The sequence below is a fragment of the Tenrec ecaudatus genome, chromosome 9, assembly GCF_050624435.1.
Source record: "Tenrec ecaudatus isolate mTenEca1 chromosome 9, mTenEca1.hap1, whole genome shotgun sequence".
Lineage (NCBI taxonomy): Eukaryota > Metazoa > Chordata > Mammalia > Afrosoricida > Tenrecidae > Tenrec > Tenrec ecaudatus.
In genome coordinates, this window is record NC_134538.1 from 5,132,776 (window position 1) to 5,158,254 (window position 25,479).

Sequence of the window (25,479 nt, forward strand, 5' to 3'; positions counted from 1 at the left end):
CTTGTGTTTTATTGACGATGTAAAGGTATTCAGCTTTGTGGACCGTAATCAACTATGGAGAGCCTTGAGAAGAATGGGCATTCCAGAACAATTCATTGTGCTCCTGTGGAACTTGTACATGGACAAAGAGCCAGTTGTACTGAGAGAGCAAAGGTAGTGCACATGGTTTACAATCAAAAAAGTATCTGTCAGGGTTGAAGACCCTATTATTGAATCGGTATATTGAGAAAATAATCAAAGAAGAAGTATATGACATCAAGTTTGGAGGAATGCTTATTAATAATCTGCAAACTGCAGATGACTCAACATTACCTGCTGAAAGTGAGGAGGATTTGAAAGTGAGGAGGATCTACACCTTTCTTGGTGTAGATCAAGGTTTACAGCTTTCTGCGTGGATTACAATTTTAATATAAAGAAGACCAAAATTCCTCACAACTAAATCAATAGGTAGCCTCATGATAAATATAGAAACGATTGAAGTTGTCAAGGATTTAACCTCGCTTGTATCCACAATCAATCGTCATAAAAACTGCAGTGAAACAATGTATTGCATTGAATAAACCTGTTGTACATAACTTCTTTAAAGTGTTCAAGGTCAAGGATATTACTTTGAGGACTAAAGTGTGCCTGACCCAAGCCATAGTAGTTTCAATCCCCTCATATGCACATGAGAGTTGGTCATTGAATAGAGAGACTGGAGAAGAATGAGTGCATTTGAATTATGGTGCTGGAAAAGAATACTGGAAAGTCCCACAGAGTCCCCATAAAACAGACAAATATGTCTTGGAAGAAGTACAGTCAGAATGCTCATTAGAGGCAATGATAGTGAGACTTCATATCATGTACTTTGGACATGTTATCAAGAGACCAGTGCCTACTCTCATGCTTGGTAACACAGAGGAGCAGTGAAGAAGACGAAGACCATTTACAAGAAGTGTTGGCACAGCAGCTGCAACAACAGGCTCAAAGACACAGTTGGTACAGGATGGGGTGGGATTTTTTTTCCTCTGATGCAGATATGGTTGCTTTTATTTGGAATAAACTCAAAGGTGTCAAACAATAACAACAAATTTGCTAACACCCTCAGGGGGCTAGTATAAGCAAATACAAATAGTTTCTGAAAGCCTCAGTTCTTTGCTCAATGTTTCCCACAGATATAACCCCAAATAAAGTGAGTGGATAATGGTCAAATTCACAAACAAATTAAGTTTCATGAATGAAAGACAGCAGAGAAAACAGGATGCATTCACATCTTAGAGCACTGGGTTGAAGTCTGGTTACTGTTTCCATGTGGACATATAAACAATAACCTCCTCCCGGGTGGGTTGGTGCCCTGTGGCCCCACTACCCATTTTTTTTATTATTATTTCTTTTTCCCACCTCCTTTTTAGTTGTGCATATATTTATAGGTTTAGTATTAAGGTAGCAGAAGGACATTGGGCCTCCATTCAAGTACTCCTTCAATGCAAGAATACTTTCTTCTATTAAATTGGCATTCTATGATTCTCACCATCCCGACACAACCACTGAAGACAAAGTGGGTGAAAAAGCAAATGTGGTGAAGAAAGCTGGTGGTGCCCCACTATCAAAAGATAAAGCATCTAGGGTCTTAAAAGCTTGAAGGTAAACAAGCGACCATGTAGCTCAGAAGCAACAAAGCCCACATAGAAGAAGCACACCACCCTGTGTGATCATGAAGTGCTGAAGAGATCAGTTATCAGGCATTAAAGAAAGAAAAATCATATCATTGCGTACTCACCTCCATGATATGCTTGCTAAAGACAAATGGGTACATAAGCAAATGTGGCAAAGAAAGTGGATGGTGCCTAGCTATCAAAAGATATAGCGTCTGGGGTCTTAAAGGCTTAAAGGTAAGCAAGCATCCATCTAGCTCAGAAGCAACAAAGCCCACATGGAAGAAGCACACCAGCTTGTGTGATCACGAAGTGTCAAAGGGATCAGGTATCAGGCATCATCAGAGCAAAAAATCTTACCATAGTGAATGAGGTGGGGAGTGTAGAGTGGAGACCCAATGTCCATTTGTAGGCCACTGTAGATCCCCTAGCACAGAGGTCTCAAGGAGGAGATGAGCCAGTCAGGGTGTAATGTAGCAACAATGAAAAATGCAACTTTCCTCTAGTTTCTAAATACGTCCTCCCCCTCCCCCACTGCCATAATCTGAATTCTCCCTTGCAAGTTTGGCTAGACCAGAGGATGCACACTGGTACAGATAGGAACTGGAAACACAGAGAATCCTGGGCAGATGATCCCTTCAGGACCAGTGGTGTGAGTGTCAATACTGAGAGAGTAGAGAGAGGGTGGGTTGGAAAGGAGGAACCGATTACAGGGATCTACATGTGACCTCCTCCCTGTGGGATGGACAACAGAAAAGTGGGTGAAGGGAGATGTCGGACAGGGAAAGATATGAAAAAATAATAATTTATAAATATCAGGGGCTCATGAGGGAACGGGAAGTAGGGAAGGAGGGGAAAAAATGAAGACCTGATGCCAGGGGCTTAAGTGGAGAGCAAATGTTTTGTGAATGATGAGGGCACTGAATGTACAAATGTGCTTTACACAATTGATATATGTATGGATTGATTGTGATAAGAGTTTCATGAGCCCTAATAAAATGATTTACAGAAAGAAAGAAAACAGGATGCAAAGAATAGTAGTGATTATAAAATAACTGTTTCATATCTAAAAAAATTTTAAGAATGTTGAGATATGGGTAAGTAAAAAGATTATTAGAATGCAGAAGTGAAAATGTACCAATTATAATTTCTATAAAATTAAAATATAATCATTGAAAGTAAACAGTGAATATATCCAAAAACCAAATGCAATGACAGTGAGTCTATGAGGATAAACTAGTGGTTTCAAACTACTGACCTACTAGTTATTTAATGATCCAACTTGTAACCCACTAAGGCTCTAGGGATTTTTGAGTCCTGAATCTAAACAAACCAGCAACAACAAACAAACCCACTGTCATTCAGTCAATGCCCACTCATAGTGACCCACAGGACAGAGAACTTCATGTCTTTCATCCAAGCCACTGATGACCTTGAGGATCATAGCACTATACTCCCACAGTTTTTTAGTCAATATACAAGTGGATGTCAAATGGAACGCTAGTATAATAACCCTCTCAAATGAATCATAAAGTAGAAATACACTGGAGGGCATAGCTCCCAATCTAACCATGAAAAGAAAGCTGGATAACCAATAAATAAACATTTTCCTTTACCTGATGAAGATAGGAAAGCACATAACATTATAAAAAATATAAGGCTCCTACATGAAGAGATATGTAAATGTTTTACATTCGATAGAGCATGGGCGGAAGCAGTGGCTATTGTAGAAACAGGTAAGGTATAACTAAATTCATCACATACAAAGCTCATACTTTAAAAATCTATTCCATGGGCTGGAGCAGGACAGGGCAGGAAAACAGAAAGAAACCCTGGCTTATTACTCTATCAAAAGTCACAGAAGCAAACAGAAGGCAATCCATCAATTGGTTCTGGAGGACAGGTAAAGACACAATTTGCTTCTCTGAATCTTCTCATAGCAGTTGGGCACAAGGAAAAATTCCTTACTCTCGGGCTCAAGGTCAATATCTAATACCTGGGACAATGGTGAAAACAAATGGTGCCTGTCACTGGGAGAAGGAAAACAGGGGGAGACAAGTGTCTCATGTGGTACAGGAACTAGACAGTTGTGGAAAGCTGAGGTTGGAAATGTAATACTGAGGGAAACTTACCCTGAATCCTAGGTTTTACATGAAATGCATGAGGATGGAGCTACTCCTTGTACAAAATGAAATGACAAATAAAAGCTTATACGAAGCTTAATTCCTAACCCAATTTTCTAAATACCTCACACTTGTAGCCTGATAGAAGAGGGCAAAATCATTTCCAAGTATAAATAATATTTATCTTATTCCCTTATGTTCTTGAGGGAGCATTGATTGCCTAAGTGTTTGTGATTGACTGTTAACTCCAGAGTGGACCACCAACCCAGCAGTAGAAAGGACGATCAGGCAATCCATATCCCTAAAGATCACAGCCATGAAAACCCGTTGGAGTAGTTCAACTCTTTAACACATGGAGCTTTCATAAATTAGGGCCTTAATAAATATCTATATGTATTATCTAGAAAAAATTAAAATCTTTTAAGAAATGAAACACAATAGATCCAGAATCAGAGGAGAATCAAATATAAAAATTCTAAAACCTTATTATTGCTGAGTCAATTTTGATTCATAGGAACCCTTTAGGAATGAGCAGAACTGCTTCCGTGGGTTTCCAAGTCTGGAAATGTTTATGGGAGTTGAAAGTCTCATTTTACTCCCAAAATTATAAAATAGGGAATTTCAAAGAAGCATCACTAACATGCTAAAGAATCGAATGGAAAGAAAAGAAAAATTGAATGAATGTATGAAAATCTCAGCAGATAGAAGGAAACTACTGACAAAGAATCACATAAGAACTTTAGAAATTAAAAATTATATCAGAGATGAATTCCTCTAGTGGGCAGATTGGGAGGCTAGGTAAGTGAAGAAAAGATCAAAAATGAAGAGAGATCCAAAAAGATTACACAAAATGAAAAATAGGTACCAAAAACCCCCTTAAGCATTACAGTGCTTGGAACAGTATCACAGTGTCTGACATAGATGCAATTAGAGTTCTAGAATGAAAAGAGAAGATGAAGCAATTGTAATTGTTGAAGAGATAAGGCTGAAGATTTTCCAAAATTAATGAAATTAACAAACTTTAGATGAAATATACACCCCCAAGATAACCAAACTCACTTCCATTGAGTTGATGCTAATTCATAGTGACCATACAGGACAGTGTAGAACTGACCCCAGTGAGTTTCCAAGATTCTAACTCCTTACTTAGTAGAAACCCCTGTCTATCTACCAAATAAATTCAGAGAGGATTTAAATGGATGAATGAATATGGATAAATGGATGCATCCATCTATACATCGATAGTTCCAAACATCAAAAACCAACTCACTGCCCAGTGTATCCCAACTCCCAGTGACCCTATAGGATGGAGTTAAACTGCTCCTCTGGGCTTCTGGGATCAGAAATCATTACAGAAGAGAAAACGTCATCTTTCTCTCTTGAAAAGGCTGGTGGTTTTAAACTGCTGACCATACAGGTAAAAGATCAACATGTAATCCACTATACCAGCAGGGCTCCAGAAAGATGATAGATGATAGAAGATAGATAGATTAGATAGATAATATGGTGTCAATTTGAGACTTGAGAGGATTAAGAGTGAAGGGTGTAGTCGAGTCTGTCAATTGGATTATAACCAATGAGGCCTCTGTGTGGGCATGTCTTTCTCCTGAGAATTCTGCGAAATCTGTTTTTTTCTCCTTGGAGGTAGGAGAGATGCTCTGCTCACCCTCTTGGAGACTCTCTACTGACAAGGCTGACTCCCTGCAAGACATCCTTGAGGAGAAGCCATATGGACCTACTCTGAGAAAGCCCTGGTTGCTAGAGAAGCCACATGGCCCTACATGTTGCAACCAGACCTCTGGAACCAGAGAAGCCATGCAGAGACCCCTGAAACCTCTGAGATGCTTACAATGCCACTGGATCCAGAAGACTTCTACCTCACTGGCCTATGGTCTTCCTGCATTCAGCATCCTTGCATGTGTTTCATGAGTCTGAAGAGGACTTTATAGATTGGTATCAGACATGTGGGCCTATATCGGGCTTATGGACTTGATTTGGACAGGGCTGGGATGTTTTTTCAATATTCAATTGCTCTTGTATATAAACCTCTTTCTTATTCACATATGAATTTGTTTCTCTAGTCTACCTAGACTAACATTTAGATGGATAGATAGATAGATAGATAGATAGATAGATAGATAGATAGATAGATAGATAGATAGATAGATAGATAGAGATAGATAGATGATAGATAAATGCTCTCCTGAGCAAAACATGATGCCGATAAACAGGGGTAATGAGAAAAATCTTAAGTATTGTAAGAGAAATATAAAGTATTGCATAGAGACATGTCATGGCAATAAAACTCAAACATAGCATTAATAATAAAAAGAATATGAATGTATTAAACACTGACAAAACTTAAACAAAATTTAAAGAAAAATTCCCTACTATATGATTTTCTTTTTAAAATGTTATGCATTTTATCGTTGTTGAGACTAGTCACAGAAAAACAAACGCCAATTCAACCATTTCTACTTCAGTGTTTCTCCATTTATCATGATATTGCTGACTGATCTGTGAAGAAATTTTTTATGTTGAAGTGTAATCCTCACTGAAGGCTGCAGTCTTCAATTTTCATCAGCACGTATTGCAAGTTCTCATTTTCAGCACACAAGGTTGGACCATCTGCATACTACAGCTTATGATTGAGTCTTCTTCCAGTCCTGATAGCATATTCTTCTTCATATAGTTCACCTTCTCATATTATGGGTTCAGCATACAGCATGATTAAGGATGTTCAAAGAATACAACACTGACATACACCTTTTCTGGTTTTAATCCACATAGCATCACGCCTGGTCAAACCACTGCCCATGTACTATACACAGATTCTGTATGAGCTCAAGTGGCTGTGATAGGCATTCTTCTCAATGTTGTCCATAATTTCTTATGATTCACACAATTTAATGCTTAGTTGATAGAGCACAGGTAAGCATCTTTCTGCTGTTGCCTGCTTTCAGGCAAGATCTATTTCACATTAGCAATGGCATCCCTTGTTCTATATCTTCTCCAGAATCCAACAAGAATTTCTATAATTTCCCTGTTTAAAAGGTGCCATAACTGTTTTTGAGTGATCTTCAACAAAATTGTTCTTGTGTATAATATTAATGATACTAAAACCAAACTCACTGCCATTCAGTCTATTCCAACTCGTAGCAACCATATAGGTCAGGATAGAACTGCCCTTGTGGGTTTCTGAAGCTATAATTCTTTATGGGAATGGAAAGCCTTATCCAATAATTTCCATTAAATTACTTTTCTTTTGTTTTTGAAAGAACACACATATGGATCCCTTTGGTCTTTTGACCAGTATGTTAGTCTAGGGAGACAGAGAAACAAATCCATGGAAACACATATGTATATAAGGAAGAGGTTTTTATACAAGAACAATTGAACAATGAGAAAACATTCCAGCCAAGTCCAGTCCAAGGCCATAAATCTGATATTAGCCCATATGTCTGATACCAATCTATAAACTCCTCTTCAGACCCATGAAACACATACAATGAAGTGAAATGCAGGACAATCACAAGCCAGTGGGTAGAAAGCCTTTGGGCCCAGAGGCATTGTAAGCATCACAGTGCTGACAGGGGTCACTCTGTGGCTTCTCCAGCTTCCGGGGTCTGGTTGCGTGTCTTCTGTGGCTTGTGTTCTACAATGTCTCCCAGAGAGTAGCAGAGAGAGAAAGGTGTCTTCCGCCTCCAAGGAGGAAGTACCAGACTTCCCAGAATTCTCAGGAGAAGGCCATGCCCACACAGAAGTTTCACTGGCTATCTCCAGATTGACAGCCTAGACTCCACCCCTACCCTCTAAATCCTTAAATTGACACCGGATGAGGTGACTACCACAGCGAGGTAACTTTCTTCTGAATAATTTGCAGGGACAAGCAAACAAATCCAGCGCTGCATCTGTATTCTCAAATGTCTCAATTGGTAGTCCATTAATTTGGGGGGCCTTGTTTTCCACCAATGCCTTTGAGTGCATCTTAGACTTCTTTCAGTACCATGGGTACTTGGTCATAAGCTACCTCTTTACATGGTTGAATGTGAACCATTTCTGTTTGGTACAATGACTGGGTAGTCTTCCCATATTCTTATGATGATTTCTGAGTAGTTTGATATTTTGCCTATAGACTCTTTCCGTATTTTAACTGAAGGCTTGAATGTTTTCTTTAATTTTTCAGCTTAAGAAATGCCAAGTGTGTTGTTCCCTATTGATCTTCTGGTTGCCGGTTTTCGTATGTTCTTTTATAATACTCCGCTTGGTCTACTTGGGCTTCCTTTGTAATCTTCCATTTAACGTTTCACTTCATTATTTCTTCCATTCACTTTAGCTATACCATAGTCACAGGAAAGTTTCAACGTCTCTTTTGACATGCATTTGGACATTTCCTTTTCATTGAATAATCTTTTCCTTTCTACGTAGATGATGTCTTTAATGGCTTACCCAAGCTCACTAATGTTGCCAATTTGTATTCCACACAATGAGGTCCATATGTGTAAGCATTTATATTGTTAAAAAAAGATGTTCAATGAAGAATTCGTTGCTCTTCCAAAATTCCTTTATGCATCTTCAGTCATCCTTTATATAACCACATTCATATTTTTCAGCTATGGATCCTTCTTTCCACATTTCAAACCCAATCACCAATAACTGTCAATGCTTCTTTATTGCATGTTTGATCAATTTCAGAAGTTGATAAAAAAATCATTGGTACATGTTTGGCATTGTGGTTGGTATGTAAAGTTGAATAATAATAATGTTAACTGGTGTTTCTTTTAGGTCTGTGACTACTGTCCTTTCACTGACAGTGTTGCACTTCAGGATAACTCTTGAAATTTTCTCTTTAACAATGAATTTAGTGTCTTTTTTTCTTCAATTTATCATTCCTGGCATAAGAAACCCTATATCTTTATGATTCAAAATGGCCAAGACCAGATCATTTTAACACAGCATGTCAGTCACAAAGTGTTCCATTTAAATTCTGATAGCTTCAAATTGTCACTAATTTATAATTTTTATATTATATATTCCAATTATTAATGAGCGGTTGCTCTTTCTTCTTATGTTGACTCATACTATGACAGGAAATGGAAGTCCCAAATGTTTTAGTACTTCCACATCATGAACGTTGACTGTACTGGAGGAGGCAGCTCTTTCCAATTATATTTTGAGAGTCTTTTAATATGTCGGTTCATCTTTCAGCCTAATTTCAGAAAGTGGTTTACGACCATTAATAAGGACTCCATTGGCCAATTTTTTAGAAGTAGATCACAAGATACTTATACCTCCTCCATTTTAGATAGAAGTCTCACTGAACCCTGTTCACTCTGGGTGACTCTGCTGGTACTTGCAATACTGCAGTACTGGTAGCATAACTTCCAGCCTCACATTAATACCCAAATCATCACAGTATGACAAATTGACAAGCACCTGGATATAGGTACAAAAGTTTTAAATAATATTCTAACCAAAAGAATTCAGCAGCATGGCAAAAAAAATTTCCAGCATGATCAAGTGGGATTCAGGAATACAAAGGTGTTTCTATTTTAGCATATAATCAATGTAAACCATCACATAAATAAAAGAGGAAAAAGTCAAACGGTCATATAATTGATGCAAAAAATATCATAAAATCTAATACCTTTTCTTGATTGAAAACTCTTAACAAAGCAAGAATAGAAGGGACATTCCTCAACACAACCAAGGCAACTGTGCTACAGTAAAAGTTGCATTATTCTTGATGGAGAAGAACTGAGAACCTACGACTTGAACATGGGGATGAGACAAAGATGTCCACTATCACCATTCTTATTTAATATTGGTTTGGATGTCCTAGCCAGAGCACTCAGACAAGAAAAGGAAGGCTATCCAATCTGGAACAGAAGAAGTAAAACACTTTTCGCAGGAGATAGGATTCTAAATATAGATAGATATAAATAGATGTACATGAAATCAATTGGATCAAACATAAATATTGAACCATGTACATAGTATAATATCAAAACACAAAAATCAGTCAGATACTTTTACATTAACAAGAACGCTGAAAAGAAAGCCAAGGAAACAATATAATGTACAATACCCCAAAAAGGTCCAATATTTAGGAATAAATGTAACAGGGATGTAAATACTGTGATAGCTAGATTTCTATGTCAAAACACACCTGTGTGAAGTTGTGGATGGGGTCCAGCCAATCCATCTGGTCACAGCCAGATGATGCCTCCTTGGGTGTAGTGATTTTATAAGGGAGACCCTTGAGAGGCTCTCTCCATCTCAGGTGCTTTGAGCATATTATCAGGAAGGCTCAGTTCCTGGAGAAGGGCATTGTGTTTGGGAAAATAGACAGTCCACCAATAGTAACAAAATGCTCAACCAAATAGATGGACACCATTTCCACAATAATGCGTTCAAACATAGCAATATTGTAAAGATTGTTCAGGATAAGTCATTGTCTTATTCTGTTGTACATAAGGCCACTACAGTTTAAAACTAACTCAAATAAGATTAACAACAGCAACAACATTTTATTATGTAAGTTGAGCTGTGAGTCTGTGGGTGGCCATTTTGTTCTTTAATCTATAATTACATGTTATATAAATTATTATATAAGTATTTCATTAAATATAAATCCTTGGGCCTAATTAGACAAGGCCTACATTCTAATTTCTGGAGCCAAAATTAATAACAATGCAACCATGCACAACTCACTTTATCTCTCAGAGTCTTGCATCCATTATCTTTACATTAAGATTTATTTTTGCCCTAAGAGAACTCCCACCAGACGATCACTATTTAGACACCATGAAAATTAAGAAAAATGTTAGTTTGCAAAAGGAATTAAAATCTAGGGGAAAAGTCTACTAAGAAATCTATGCCTTATTTTTAGTACAGTTATCAGTCAATAGATATTGGCTAATCCATCAATAAATGAATTAAAGTTTAAAAGAGAAGAATAATCCTAATAATCAAAAACATGCATAAATAATTCAGAAATAGGTAAATAATCTTTAACATAATAGGAAGTTTTAAAAATAAGCAATTTAAAAGAAAAACTATAAATGATAACATATTGTGTTTTAGGAAAATTTTTTAATTATTATATGCTAGGTAGGAAAAATATAAAAGACTGTAGTAATGTATTGTTGGTCAAACCAAGGAGAAAAGTGATTACTCCTGTATTCCATGTGGGCCAATAAATTAGTGACACAGAATTCGGTGCGGTGCTTAACACCCAGGTTCACCGTGAAGAGATGGAGATTTCTGCAGTACTGAATTGGCAGTAGTGAGAATTTAAGTGAAACTTGTGTAAATTTCAAGACTCTGTATTTATGATTCAGTGTGTTTGTAGATGAATGTGTGTGCGTGTGTGTGTATGAAGTTGGCTAATTTGCATGCTGAAGTATAAACAGGAAACCATCAATAGCAATTGCCAGAAGAATTGCAATAGGAGGGATACGGGGTAATTTTCACATCTTTAGTGTATATTTTAACAAAGATACATTAGCATTTTTATCTAATTTAAAATTGTATATGTAAAATGTAAATCTAGTTGGAAAAAAACAGGAAATGGTAGACACTCATACCCACAGACCTACCCTCATATTTAAAAGTTGCTAACATTTACCAAAGTGCTCTCAAAGCTCTTTTTCTTAAAGAAATGTAAGTTCATGAATAGATTGAAGACCTATTCCTCTTTCCTTTACTGTTGCTCCCTCAGGCCATGGATAAAATCACTATTTTGAGTTTGCGCTTAGCTGTTTGCAGTAAGGTGATGCTTTCTGTACAAATGTAAGTACCCCAGCAAAAAATCACATTGGTTGTTTTCATTTTATAACAAAAACCTTTATCTTATTTTTTATAACAGTGGCCTTATATAATATTTGTCATTTTTATTGACTCAATTCTCTCAGCATAATGTCCCCCAATCCATCCATATCATGAAGCATTTTACAGCTTCAACATTAATCTTTAAAGGTGTGTAATATTCTACTGCGTGCATGTACAACGTTTATTTTGCCATACATCCACTGATGGACTTTTAGGCTGTTTCCATCGTTTTGTTATTGTGAATAGTGCTGAAATAGACATGGGTGTGCATGTATCTGCTCATGCTTTTTCCATTATTTCTTTAAATAATATACTGAGTAAAGGAATTGCTGGGTCACGTGGTACCAATCTTTTGAGGAAGAGCCATACCACGTCCACAGTGGTTGTACAGTTTTACAGCCATTGGTTGTTGTTATATATTATTAAATGCCACCTAGTCAGTTCTGACACACAGTCCCTAGGAGCCACAGAACCAAACATTGGCAACAAAACACTGAGCTGTCCTCCCAATCGTTCTTATGTTTGAAGCCATTGTTGAAACCACTGTGTCAATCCATTTTGTCTAAGGACTTCCTCTTTTCCACTGTGCCACTAATTTACCAAGCATGATGTGCTTCTTCGGGGACTGATCTCTGCTGACACCCTACTCGGACTCTATTGACACCCTACTAAGCATTCTGGTTGTGCCTCTTCCATAACAGATTTGTTTGTTCTTTTAGCAGCCCATGGCACTTTACTCTTTGCCGGCACCACAATTCAAATGCATCAGTTCTTCTTCTGTCTTCATATTCAATGTCCCAGTTTCAACCATATGAGGCTATTGAAAGTGCTATGGATGGAGTTGGGCACACCGTAATCCTCGAAGTAATATCCTAACTGTCCAATATCATAAAGAGGCTTTGTGCAGCAAAGTTTCCCAAGGCAATGGGTCATTTGATCTCTTGAGTGCTGCTTCCATGAGCAATGACTGAATCCAAGCAAGACAAAATCCATGACAACTTCCATCTTTTCTCTGTTGAGCGTGATGGTACCTATTGGTTCAGTTGTGAGGATTTTAGTTTTCTTTACCTTGACTTTTAAAATCATGAAGGCTTTTAAAATCAGGAAGTGCTTCAAGTCCTCCTTACTTCCAGGTTGTGACATTTGCATATTGCTTTTTGCATATTGCAGCCCTCCACCAATCCTGAGGCTCACTTTTCTTCAGCTCACCAACCTCTCTAATTATTTACTTATAGAAATCATCTTGTATTATGAATGGGAATACTATCTCATGCTATATTGTGAAGGTTAAAGGAAATAAATGTAACTTGGTTTCATGTGATTTCCAGTCTAAGAGTCTGTGTTTGAGTATTTTTTTTAACCGGCAGGTGAGTGATGACCCATCTGCCAGGCCATACCCGAGTTATGCAAGGTCTTCTAATATGGGACTTGAAGACAAATGAGAAGGGAATTTTTGTTTGTTTTTAATTTTTTATTTTCCTGTGTTTGTGTTTCAGGTGTATATATGTGTGTGTGTTAGGTGCAAGGACCTTGAGATGTCATTTGGATAATGGATTATTCCTAAACAGCTATTTTCAATCTTGCAAAGCTCAAGAGAAAAAAAAAATATTTTACTTAGTTGGATCAGCAAGGGCAGGGGTTCAGTGAATAGGTAAGGTTGTTTTGTTATAAAATAGGAGAAAGCCTAGTGTAGTTGAAGGCTATTGAGTAGCAAACAGATAACATGTAAATGGAAAAGACAAACAGAATTTTGTTGAGGTAGTAAATTTAGGTTTTACTAAAGTTAAAAGAGTTACTAGTGCTAATATGACCAGGTATGTATTCACACAGAGAAGCAGCATAGAGCCTATTATAAGCAATATAATAAAGTATTCTTACATTCAACAAATGCCATCTGGAAAGCAAAGCATTTTCCCTCATTAATGTAATAGAAGTAATTAAAACAAGTCCACGAGAGCCAAAATATGACCTTGATCCTATCCCACCTGAATTTCAAGAACATCTCAAGAACAGATTTGATGTACTGATCATTGATGAAAGACCTGATGATCCATAGGAGGACATCAATAATATCATTCATGAAGAGAGCAAAAAGGTTATTTAAAAGAGAACAAAGAATAAATACATCAGTGTGGATATCAGAAAAGACTGATTTTTATTCTTAGTAGTAAAACAGTTAAGGGAAGTTTAAGAAGTGTAGAAGTCTGAGTTAAATAGAAAATTTGAAAGGGCAATTCAAGAAGACAAAGTAAAATATTTTAATGAAATGTGTAAAGATCTAAAGTTAGAAAACCAGAAAGAAGAACATCCTCGTCATATCTTAAACTAAAAGAACTAAAGGGAAAAAAATCAAGCCTTGAACTGCAATATTAAAAGATTCCATGGACAAAAATTGGAATGATGCAGGAACATAAAAAGAAGATGTAAAGAAGACAAAGTCACTGTACAAAAAGAACTAGTGAACATTCAACAATGCCGAAAGGTTGTCAATGAGCAAAAAACAAAGGTACTGAGGGGAAAAAAATTCAACCCTCACTGAAAGCATTAGTCAAAAGCAAGGCTCCAGGAATTGATGGAATACCAATGGAAATGTGTCAACAACTGATGAAATATTGGAAGCACTTACTCATCCTAGGCTAGGAAATTTGGAGAACAGCTACTTGGCTAACGGACTGGAAGAGATTTATAGATGTATCCGCTACAAAGAAAGATAACCCAACAGAATTCTCAACTTAAAGAACGATATCATTGATGTCACATGCAAGTAAAATGTTGCTGAAGATTATCCAACCAAGGTTGCTGCAGTGCATTGATGGGAGCCACCAGAAGTTCAGGCTAGATTCAGAAAGGAAGTGGAGCAAGGGGTATCATGGTTGCCGTCAAATGGATCTTGACTGAAAGAAGAAAACACCAGAAAGATGTTTATTTTTGTTGTAATCAGTATATAAAGGTATTTGACTATGTGTAACAAACTATGGATAGCCTTGAGAAGAATGGGAATTTCAGAATACGTCATTGTGCTTGTGTGAAACTTGTACATGTGAACAGAATGCTGCATGGTTGAAAATCAGGAAAGGTACTCTCAGGGCTGTAGCCACTCACCATATTTATTTGACCTGTGTGCTGAGCAAGTCATCAAAAAAGTTAGATTGTATAAAGCACATCCATACATTCCCTGCCCCAATCATTCTCAAAGCATTTGCTCTCCACTTAAGCCCTTTGCATCAGGTCCTCTTTTTTTTTCCCCTCCCTCCCCGCTCCCCCTTCCCCCCTCCCTCATGTGCCCTTGGTAATTTATACATCATTATTTTGTCATATCTTGCCCTATCTGGAGTCTCCCTTCCGCCCCCCCCCCTTCTCTGCTGTCCCTCTCCCAGGGAAGAAGTCACATGTGGATCCTTGTAATCAGTTCCCCCTTTCCAACCCACTCACCCTCCACTCTCCCAGCATCGCCCCTCACACCCTTGGTCCTGAAGGTATCATCCATCCTGGATTCCCTGTGCCTCCAGCCCTCATATGTACCAGTGTACAGCCTCTGCCCTATCCAGCCCTGCAAGGTAGAATTCGGATCATGGTAGTTGGGGGGAGGAAGCATCCAGGATCTGGGAGAAAGCTGTGTTCTTCATCGGTACTACCTTGCACCCTAATTAACCCATCTCCTCTCCTAAACCCCTCTATGAGGGGATCTCCATTGGCCGACACTTGGGCCTTGGGTCTCCACTCTGCACTTCCCCCTTCATTTAATATGGTATATATATATATACACAACACACACACACATATATATATACATACATACACACACATATATATACATACACACATATATCTTTTTTTTTTTTTTGCATGATGCCTTATACCTGGACCCTTGGCACCTCGTAATCACACTGGCAAGTGTGCTTCTTCCATGTGGGCTTTTTTGCTTCTGAGCTAGATGGCCGCTTGTTCACCTTCAAGCCTTTAAGACCCCAGACACTATCTCTTTTGATAGCCGGGCACCATCAGCTTTCTTCACCACATTTGCTTATGCACCCATTTGTCTTCAGCGATCCTATCATGGAGGTGTGCAGTCAATGATATGATTTTTTGTTCTTTGATGCCTGATAACTGATCCCTTCGGGACCACTCGATCACACAGGCTGGTGTGTTCTTCCATGTGGACTTTGTTGCTTCTGAGCTAGATGGCCGCTTGTTTATCTTCAAGCCTTTAAGACCCCAGTCACTATCTCTTTTGATAGCCGGGCACCATCAGCTTTCTTCACCACATTTACTTGTTCACCCACTTTGGCTCCAGCAGCTGTGTTGGGAGAGTGAGCATCATAGAGCTCCAATTTAATAAAAGAAGGTATTCATGCATTGACGGAGTGTTTGAGTAGAGGCCCAAGGTCCTTCCACCACCTTAATACTTAACCCATAAATATAGACACATAGATCTATTTCCCCATCCTCCTATATATATTTACATGTACATGTCTTTGTCTAGACCTCCATAAATGCCCTTTGACTCCTAGCTCTTTCCTCCATCTCCCTTGACTTTCCTGCTGCCCTACTACCATGCTTCGTCGCCACCTGGGCTAGAGTATACCTCTTCTCTAAGCAGCCTTACCCTTGATCATTTCCCACCAGGCCTGCCACTCCCCCCTCTCTACCATTTGGGGGTCCCATGTTTTTCCCTTCTCCCTGTGTTTGTTAACACCACTTCCTTACCCCCCTGACTCCCCCCACCCCAAGTCCCCCGGAACTGTCGGTCCCGTTGTTTTTCCTCCAGATAGTTCAACCAGCCTGTCCTATTCAGACAGATCTGTGGATACACTAACATGCACAAAAACAAGACAGAGGAAATATGTATATGTATGGATTGTGATAAGAGTTGTATGAGTCCCTAATAAAATGAAAAAAAAGAAAAGAGGAGAAAAAAATGATTAGGGCAAAGAATGTACAGATGTGCTTTATACAATTGATGTATGTATATGTATGAACTGTGATAAGAGTTATATAAGCCCCTAATAAATTGTTTTTAAAAAAGTTAGATTATATGAAGAAGAAGCATGGTTTCTTCAGGATTGAAGGAAAGCTTAATAACAACCTTCTGTATACAGATGACATAAGATTGCTGAAAGTGAAGAGGACTTGAAGTACTTGCTGATAAATATAAAGGATCTCAGCCTCCAGTGTGGATAATAACTCAATGTGATGGAGACCAAAATCCTCTCACCTGGACCAACAGGTAACATCATGATAAACAGAGCAAACGCTTGAAGCTGTCAAGGATTTTGTCGTGCATGGATCCACAATCAATGCTCACAGAAGCAGCACTCGACAGATAAAACGACACATTGGGTTGGGTAAATCTGCCCGCACAAGATCTCTTTAGTGTCCTGAAGAGCAAAGGTACCACTTGAAGGACGAAGGTGTGTGTGCCTGACCCAAGCCATGGTTTTTGCAATCTCCTCAGATGCATGTGAAAATTGGACACTGAATAAGGAAGCCCGAAAATATAATTGATACATTTGAACTGGGGTGCTGGCAAAGAATATTGAAAGTGCCACAGACCCCTAAAAGGGCAAAAAAAAATCTGTATGGAAGAAGGACAACAGAGTGCTCCTTAGGTATCAGGATGACAAAACTTGTCTGAAATACATTGGACATGCTTTGGGAGAGACCAGCCATTCTGGAAGGGCATTATGCTCTGTACAGGGGAGGGGCAGTGAAAGAGTGGAAAGCCCTCAATGTGATGGATTGACACAGTGGCTGCAACAATGGCTCACACATAGGAACAATGATGTGGATGGCACAGAAATGGGCAGTGTTTCCTTCTTGGGTTGCTATTGATCGGAAGCAGCTCCGTGGCACATAACAATAGAAGGACGTGAATACAACAGTGGAGGCTCATGAGGGTTATCATGCAGACAAAGTTGAAGTATAAATTCTATCTCCTACTTATGATATGTCTTCTGCTGAGCTTCAATTTTGTCATCTAAAAATGGGGTTGATAAGCTTAATTATTTTCTTCTCACAAAGAATTTGGGGGGAACAATCATATGTAAATATTGTTTATAAACAGTTAAAATTACTTTGAAATGTGCAATTCTATCTCATGAACAAGGTGATAAACTAGAATGTTCTGGGATTGATTCTAATGAAATAGATCACATATCTCAGCTACAAGAGCAACCTGCAGTCAACGTTTATATACTTGTTAATTGAGAGAAGTATGCAGGTAATACAAAATGAGTTTGATTTTCTTCTGGAAAAGATTATTCTCTAGTATATTTGCTTTCTAATTATGCTTAGCCTGAATTCTTACATAATTTGCAGGCATCTGAAAACGAACTTATCCAAAAGCAAACTCATTATCCCCACAACTACCTTGATCTCTTTCCCCTATATTCCTTTCTTGGGCTTAAATTGCTCACCCAGCCTCCAAAGTTGAAATGTTTGACTCTTTTCTATTCATTCCTACATTTTTGGAACTCCTCAACCCACGAAAATGACTAGCAGTAGGTAACATTTTGGGAAGACTCCCTCAATGACAGGCACTGAAGAAGATACTATTTGCATTCATAATTCATAAATGGGGAAGCCAAGACAGAGAATATGTCAACATCTTTCTTAAGGTCAGCAAGATCACAAAGGGCAGCACTGAGATTTGAGTCCCTGTGAGTCTGAACTAAAGCTTTGTGGCGCTGGTTACCTTGTCATCACCACCCTCCTCACTCCAGAATATTCCCCAAAGTATTGCCAGGAACTCTTCCCCCAAATGAAATTTGATCTTTATTTGCACCTGGTATAAGTTGTCCCCTTCTGGCTGACCACTGCCTTAAAGAGGAACTTCCTAGAGGGAATAATAAACACGTGATGATGTAGCTCCAACGTATCTTCCCCACCCCATCTGCATCCCCAGAGTTGACTCGCAGTCCTACAGTTCCTGCACCCTGACGTTTTCACAGGATGTTATACAAGGCTCCCTGCCTCTGCACCTGCAGGTGCTGTTCTTCCTATTTGAAATGACATCCTCCTCGGTCTTGGCATGCAGAAAGCTGATGTCAAGATACAAACCAAATGACACGTTCCCTACATCTCATGTTCTCCACCTTCCTTAATTCTCGAGACATCTGTGAGTGCCAAACGTAATAACTGTGTAAGAGTACAGCGCTTTTGTGAGAACGGTGACGGAAGCTTCCAGTTTAATTACCTTGCTTCTGCACGCTCATCCCTTTCAACCACGCTTTGAAAGAGGCCAGGTTCTTGTTGTTGGAGTGACCAGAGTAGAGGCAACGGAAAAAGAACTATTCAACAGGCCCAAACTCTGGAATGATGAATGTTTGGAAAAGGGAGATGATTTTGAGTCTCTACTATGCATGCGATGGTTAATAACAGTGGGGAAGATGAGGAACTTCTCACTGGAAAGGATTTGGATGTGATCTTATGACTATTGTCTCTTTGTGTGATCTGTTTAAAAAAAAGTCACATTTCTACAAATGGTTCTGGAATCCCGAGTTGATTCTCTTGGTTAACAAACTATGGCAGTATAGTTTCAACACGTGTCTAGGATTTATATAGGTTATCCTTGCGAATATCAGTCTCTCTCTGACATCACCATGCAAACAGCACTCTCGTGTGCGCCTACACTGAATTTAGTCAATCCTCCTTAATGTATCATAATTATCTATTTACATGACCTATAGACGCACACACGGATTCCCTGCAGATTGTGACTGCCTCCGTGTCACGGACTGAGTGATATTTACCTTGGCATTTCTAGTATCTACCCTCGTTCCTGGTTGACAGAAGAGACAGAAATCCCAAGGCAAAAAAAAAAAGGCAAAGTTTCTCTAACTCCTTTTATTAAAGATTTCTACACAGAAAAGTCTTCATGCTCTTGTGGTTAATTTTCTTACTCAAATATTTGTCAGTAGCATCATTCTATAGGGGGATAAAAATAAAAGACTTAACCAGGAGACAAGAGGCCTGGGACCTAGAGCTAGCTCTGCCACAAAGAGTTAGGCAACCTAGGAAGGTCAGCTCATGCTCCCCACTCTCAATCCCACATCTCCCCCACCCCCTTGTCATCTAGGGAATGCTGACTCACAGCGACCCCCTGTGGGCTTCTGAGACTGTAGCTGTTTATGGGAGGAGAAAGCCCAGTCTTTCTTCTGCTGAGATGCTGGGGCTTTCAACAGCTGGGTGCAGCCCAATTACAATCCAATTGCACCTCTAGCTGCAATTGCAGCTCTACACCAGCAGAGCTCCTTTAGAAATGGAGAATTCTCGATTTACTATCCTTTATAGATTGTTAAATCCTAATATTTGGTCATCCCATAGTTTTATTTGACCTCACCTTCCAGGGGTCATCACGGGGAAAAACCCAGGGATCGACAGTAGTCAGAAGACTTTCTTTCAGGTGAGCCCCAGTTTTCCTTGGACCACAGTTGTCCCTTACAGTTCTCCTCCTGGGAAAGCCCTGTTCTCCATTCCTGATCAGGTGTCTCAGAAACAGGCAAAGGTCAGAGAGGTTGGAAAATGATTTGCAAAGAAGCCAAAAGGGGAATTCTGTAACTGTGTATTTTTCCACTTTGTTCTAATTTAAAACCACTTACAAGTGACAACTCCCAGCCCAGGCAGGTGCAGTGTGGTGGCTCATTACACCCTGGGGACCCTGTGTAAATCTTTTCTCTGAGAGCGGCTATTGTCTTCCAAGGAGAAGCTTTTAGCATAATGGCAGGCTGAATAGAGCCCTGCTTTTGTAAGAATATTCTTAGGGAAAAGAAAAAGAGAAAGGTATTCTTTAACAATGGCAAACGCATCCTTCTGCCTCCTGAACCTCTGGCCCCCCTGGAAAGAAGTGTGAGCAATAGGAGACAGTGACAATGGGGTGAGATTATCTCACCCCCAGAGACATGGAAAGGTTACTGCTCTGCTCTTTTAAGTTATAATCAGTGCAGGGTGGAGGTGTCTCAGATTTCAGAAATAGAAGATCCACCCCCTCTCCTCTACCTTTGTTTTTCCTGCCATCTCTTTAGTCAGTGAGTCAGTCAGTACCGATTCATTAGGAGAGGGAGTTTCTGAAAGGAGAATGGCATTCAACCTCAGCGAAAATCCCCCAAATCAGTCCCTGCTTTCAGGTCATTCTTCAGTACAGCCAGCGTACCAGCGTTATATCGTTTTAGGGGCTCTATATATAAATGGCTAATAGGAGAAGTTACCATGAAAAACCAAAAGACGCAAATGGTCATCACAGAGAGGTAGCTCCTAAGCTAAAACATGACCTCACTTCTGGTCAGAAGGGTATGAGGTTAGGAGAGAAATATGGAGAAAGCAAACAGTTAACAGATAAGGGTGGTCTTTAGGAAGCAGTGTGCGGAGTTCATGCATTTCTGTGGAGTTTCCAGTGCCAGACTGATTGCGGACACCCTTTGGAATGTGAGATGGAGAGCTGGGATCGCCTTCCAGAGTGGCTGTGCACTAGCTGCTCTGGTGGCTGATTCGATGCCTTCAGTGACGCTGGCTAGCTCTGTCTGCACATTGGAGGTACCATGGCTCCTTCAATGGATGGTGACCCTACCCTCATTTCAACAGCAAATATAGCACCCCGTCCCATGTCATCCCCACAGTCACCAGAGTGCTTGAATCTGGTAGATAGCAGGGTAGGCGGTTGGTTCCTCTCCATGCCTAAAGGCCCCCTCCAGGAGGTGGGAAGCCAATGAAGGCTACGGGGCATGCGCCACTTCAGGCAGTAGCCAGGGATTGCGGTACACCTGGGTGGGCCCAAACTAGCTAGGCCAGGTAGGCTTAATTCAGCCAGTGGGTTCAATCAGTATAGTCAAGCACACCTCCCAGCCGAAGGCTGTAAGGGCCGGAACTTGGAGACCGCCCTCTTTTCTAACTGCTCCTTGGCCTTCCACTTGACCATGGTGGTCTCTGTTGCCTCAGGCCGCCACGTGTGGGTGTGCAGTGCCACTAGGCGACCTTTGTTCAGCGACTGTAAAATCTGAAACTTTATTTGTCCTTTACAAAACCCCACTTGGATCACAATCCAGATTTTGGCGTGAATTCTTTCTCAGGCGAAGCCAAGAACTGAGATATTTCCCACCTGAGAAGCCTTACACATCCATTGCTGAGATAACAGTCTGTGGACTCATGAGTGCTTTTGTGTCCGGGAGAGGGGTGGTGGACAGTGGGGTGTCATCGACTCAGCACTGTAGCAGACAATATTTTGTTCTGATCTGTTGATTTTCATTGGCTCTTTTTGGGGGGATGTGATCTCTCGACCTTTGTTTCCTGCGATTTTTCCGTCTGAAAGTTTCACCGGTGACCCTGCTCGTATTTGAAATACCGGAGACAGAGCTTCCAGCATCGGAAGTAACACACAGACACCACCGAAGGACAGACTAACCGGAAAGGCTGGGAGATGGTGACACTTTCCTTAAATGCATGATGGCCTCTAAAGGAATCGCATGCGATAATATAGGAAAGCCATTTTCCCCGATTCTTCAAAATCAAACCATAAAGAAAAGAGAACAAGCAAAGTAAAGGGAAAAGGAGACTGACAGGAAGACCTTTACCAGGGAGGGTTATGTGCTATCGGAGAGGTGGGTGCTATGACGGCCTCACTAATGAAACAGGTGCCAACGACAGCCGTCTCTTCAAAAACGCTGAACTATTATAACTTTGTCACCAGATATAGAAGTGATACAGGAAGCAGAGGGTGTGGGGAATGATTCAACACCTCTCCACCCCCAGCAGGTCTATTTCTAGGCATCTTCTTTCTATAAGACTTCACCTCAAACCCCAGAAGAGGGACAACTGGTTAGGTAATGGTGCACCAGAACCTGGGGTGCTGATGGAGCACTAACGTGTCAAAAATAGTCAGCTCTTTGGGGCACTGGTCATGGACAGTTTCTTCTTCTCCCCCTTTTCTCTCCCATGCAGCACAGCGGGGACCGTGAGTCCAGGTCAGGCCATGTGTCCCTCCTCCATCGGTGTGCTGTTTTCTGTCCATGGGTAGAATGAATAAATGGGCTCCCACTCAGCGCACGCCAGGTGTGACAGCAGTTTTTTCCCCAAATTTTCTTCCTGTTTAGGTACCTAACATCAGGCTGTCTCTAAATTCCTCTTAAGTCTTTGGCCCAAAGCAAGGTATTTCAACCAACTTTTCCAGAGTTTACATAACTAGTAAAAAAAATGGAACTTTGATTTCCATAGCTTGTGAGCAGCATGGGAATATTCCTGGAGAGTGGCTTCAGTACGATCAAAATGTCAGCGCTCTGGCACAGTGTCTGCAGAAGCCACCGTTCTCCTTTTCAAAATGTGGATAAGAACCTTGCAAATGGAGTGCATCCAATATCTTGAGATCTGTGAGAGGCACTTCAAAAAGTTAATGGAAAAATTCTATTAACTTTGCATTCCATGTTTGCACAGACTTTTTGAAGCCCCTGCGTGTCCTCTGATTTCCAGAACAGCTGCCCTCTCCTTAACCGCTCAGATTCTGAAATACCAGCTGCAACTGAAAATAATTTGGTTCACTTCACTCGTGGACAGAGCAAGATTTGCTCCTCCTCTGCTTGTGAGCAGCCTGAGACTACTGGACTTTTTGGTTCTATTTTTCTCTGTTTCATCAAGGATAGTCTTGGAACTGATGAATATTTTATTTCTGCAATTTACCTATTCTCACGCTTCAGCGATGTGTTACTGCTTTTCCAATATGCGTCTTATTGTTTTCTGCCATCAAATTGATTCCAACTCATAGCAGCCCCATAGTGCACCGTAGAATTAACTGCTCCATTAGATAGATTTGCTAGACTGAAATCTCTATGGGGCAGATTGCCAAGTTTTTTCTTCCATGGAGCAGCAGGAGGGTTTGAACCTCTGACCTTTACCTTAGAAGTCAAGTGATTAACCCTTGTACCACTCAGGCTCCAGCTCCAAATCGAGTGGCTCAAAGCAGGAACCATCTAGTATTACTTATGTTTCTAAAACGGCCACTGTGTTCTGCTAGGTAGTTCTTCTGCTACATCTGATGTCTCCTGGGGCTAAAATAGTCAAAATGCTTCTTTATCCATTTGGCAGTCTATGTGAATTTATTAGAACAGCTACTGATAGTTGACATGGCTCTTTTGTTCTTGGCCTGTCACATGACTGGATTGGGCTTCTTTAAAGTGCAGTGGTCTTCGAATAGCTGGAATTTGTAAATGACAACTCGTTTGCAAGAGAGAAGAAGTAACACTAGTCTTATTAACGACTGATCTCAGAATTTCCACCCACAATTTCATTTTGCCCCATGCTATTTTAAAAGGTGTCTTGTGTCTATAGAGAAGGGAAAAAAAAGGAAAACTCTCACACACGTTGTGGGGCCCTGGTGTCATAGTGGTTACACATTAGCGCATTAGGCTACTGACCACAAGGTGAGCAATTCAAAACTACCATCTGAGCTCCATGAGGCAAAGACAAGGCCTTTTACTCCTATTAAGATTTATAATCTCAGAAACCCACAGTGGCTATTCTACCCTGTCCTATAGGGTAACCCTCATGGTAACTATGAGTCAGAATTAGCTAGGTGTCAATAAACCATCATACATGTCAAGAAGATAAGAATTTCCTATTAAGCTTTCCATAGTTCAATATTCTGGGAGCCATTGCCCAGACAACAGGGAAAATAAACCAGAGTTTTCCAAAGAGACTTTTTTTTAAGACTTGAATGAAGTTTAAAAATTAATCAATGATTGTATATACTACGCATCATTAAAAAACAGTGGTGAACATATGAAGCACATAGCGGCATGGGAAGAACTGGAGAAAATCATGCTGAGCAAAGTAATTCAAGCACAAAAGGACAAGTACAACATGAGTTTGCTGAGGTAAGCTTTTAAAAAAATGCAAAAGGGGCATAGGCAAAAAGGTACTGTATACAAAGATTCCTGGGGTAAGGACCAGGTAATATGGCAGAGGCCAGACCAAATATAGGGATACACATGGTAGACAATTTAAAAGGAGATGGAGAAAGGAAAGAAAAATAATAGTAAAAAAGAAATGGGTAGCAGGGGCACAGGGCACTAACGAACCCAAGGGGAGGGTATTGTTTATATCTCCACAGGGAAAAAGGGACCAGACTTCAACCCAGTGCTCCAAGATGTGAATGCAACATGGAGTAGGGAACCAGTGGAGAGGTCTTGGGGGCTGGCCCCAATCCCAACTACGAAGTAGACAACTGCCGCTCCCCCCAGAAGAATTTATTTCAAAGGACGACATTGAATCTGGAGCTCCAGGAGAGGGACATATCTGATCAGACCACATGGGAGCAGTTGAAGGGGGAGGAGGACAGAGTGGAGCATGTCCTGGCCCATCAGGCCATGAGGCCAATGTTCCCAATTAGAGCACCCAGTCCATAGGGAGGACCACATGCCCGGCCCCGCTATGAGACAAGACACCCCTCACTGACCCATAGCCCGACAGGGGACAACACCGGAATTGCACATCCCACCACACCGAGGCAAAACACTAAGGGGGTGGAACAGAACAGCAAGGGAATGGAGTGGTGAGGTCCCCAGGGAATGCTGAGGGTGGAATTTGGGGCCAGAGTGTGGTGCCCCAATAGATTGGATTGGAAAACTCTCCTAAAGGCCAACAAACAATCCTTGAATTAACTTCAAGCTCTTCTTTCTTGTGTTTTGTTATGTTTTGTTTAATTGGCTTGTTGTTGTTTAGCTGTATATTGTCACTTGGTTTTGCTCTGTCTTGTTTTTGTGCATGCTTTTATCTCTGCAGGTCTGTCTAAGCAAGATTGGCTGGATGAGAAAACAATCTGGAGGAGAAAACAATGGGACCAACAGTTCCGGGAGGACATGGGAGACGGGGAGGTGTGTGTGTGGGGTGGGGGGGAAGGTAGTGGT

The 25,479-nt window shown here is 40.3% G+C and overlaps 1 protein-coding gene across 1 annotated transcript in view; it reads right to left on the reverse strand.

The window, feature by feature from the left end:
- The window catches only part of AGBL1 (AGBL carboxypeptidase 1), a 1,082,464-nt gene that overhangs the window by 847,058 nt on the left and 209,927 nt on the right, over window positions 1-25,479 (reverse strand). The window lies entirely within an intron of this gene.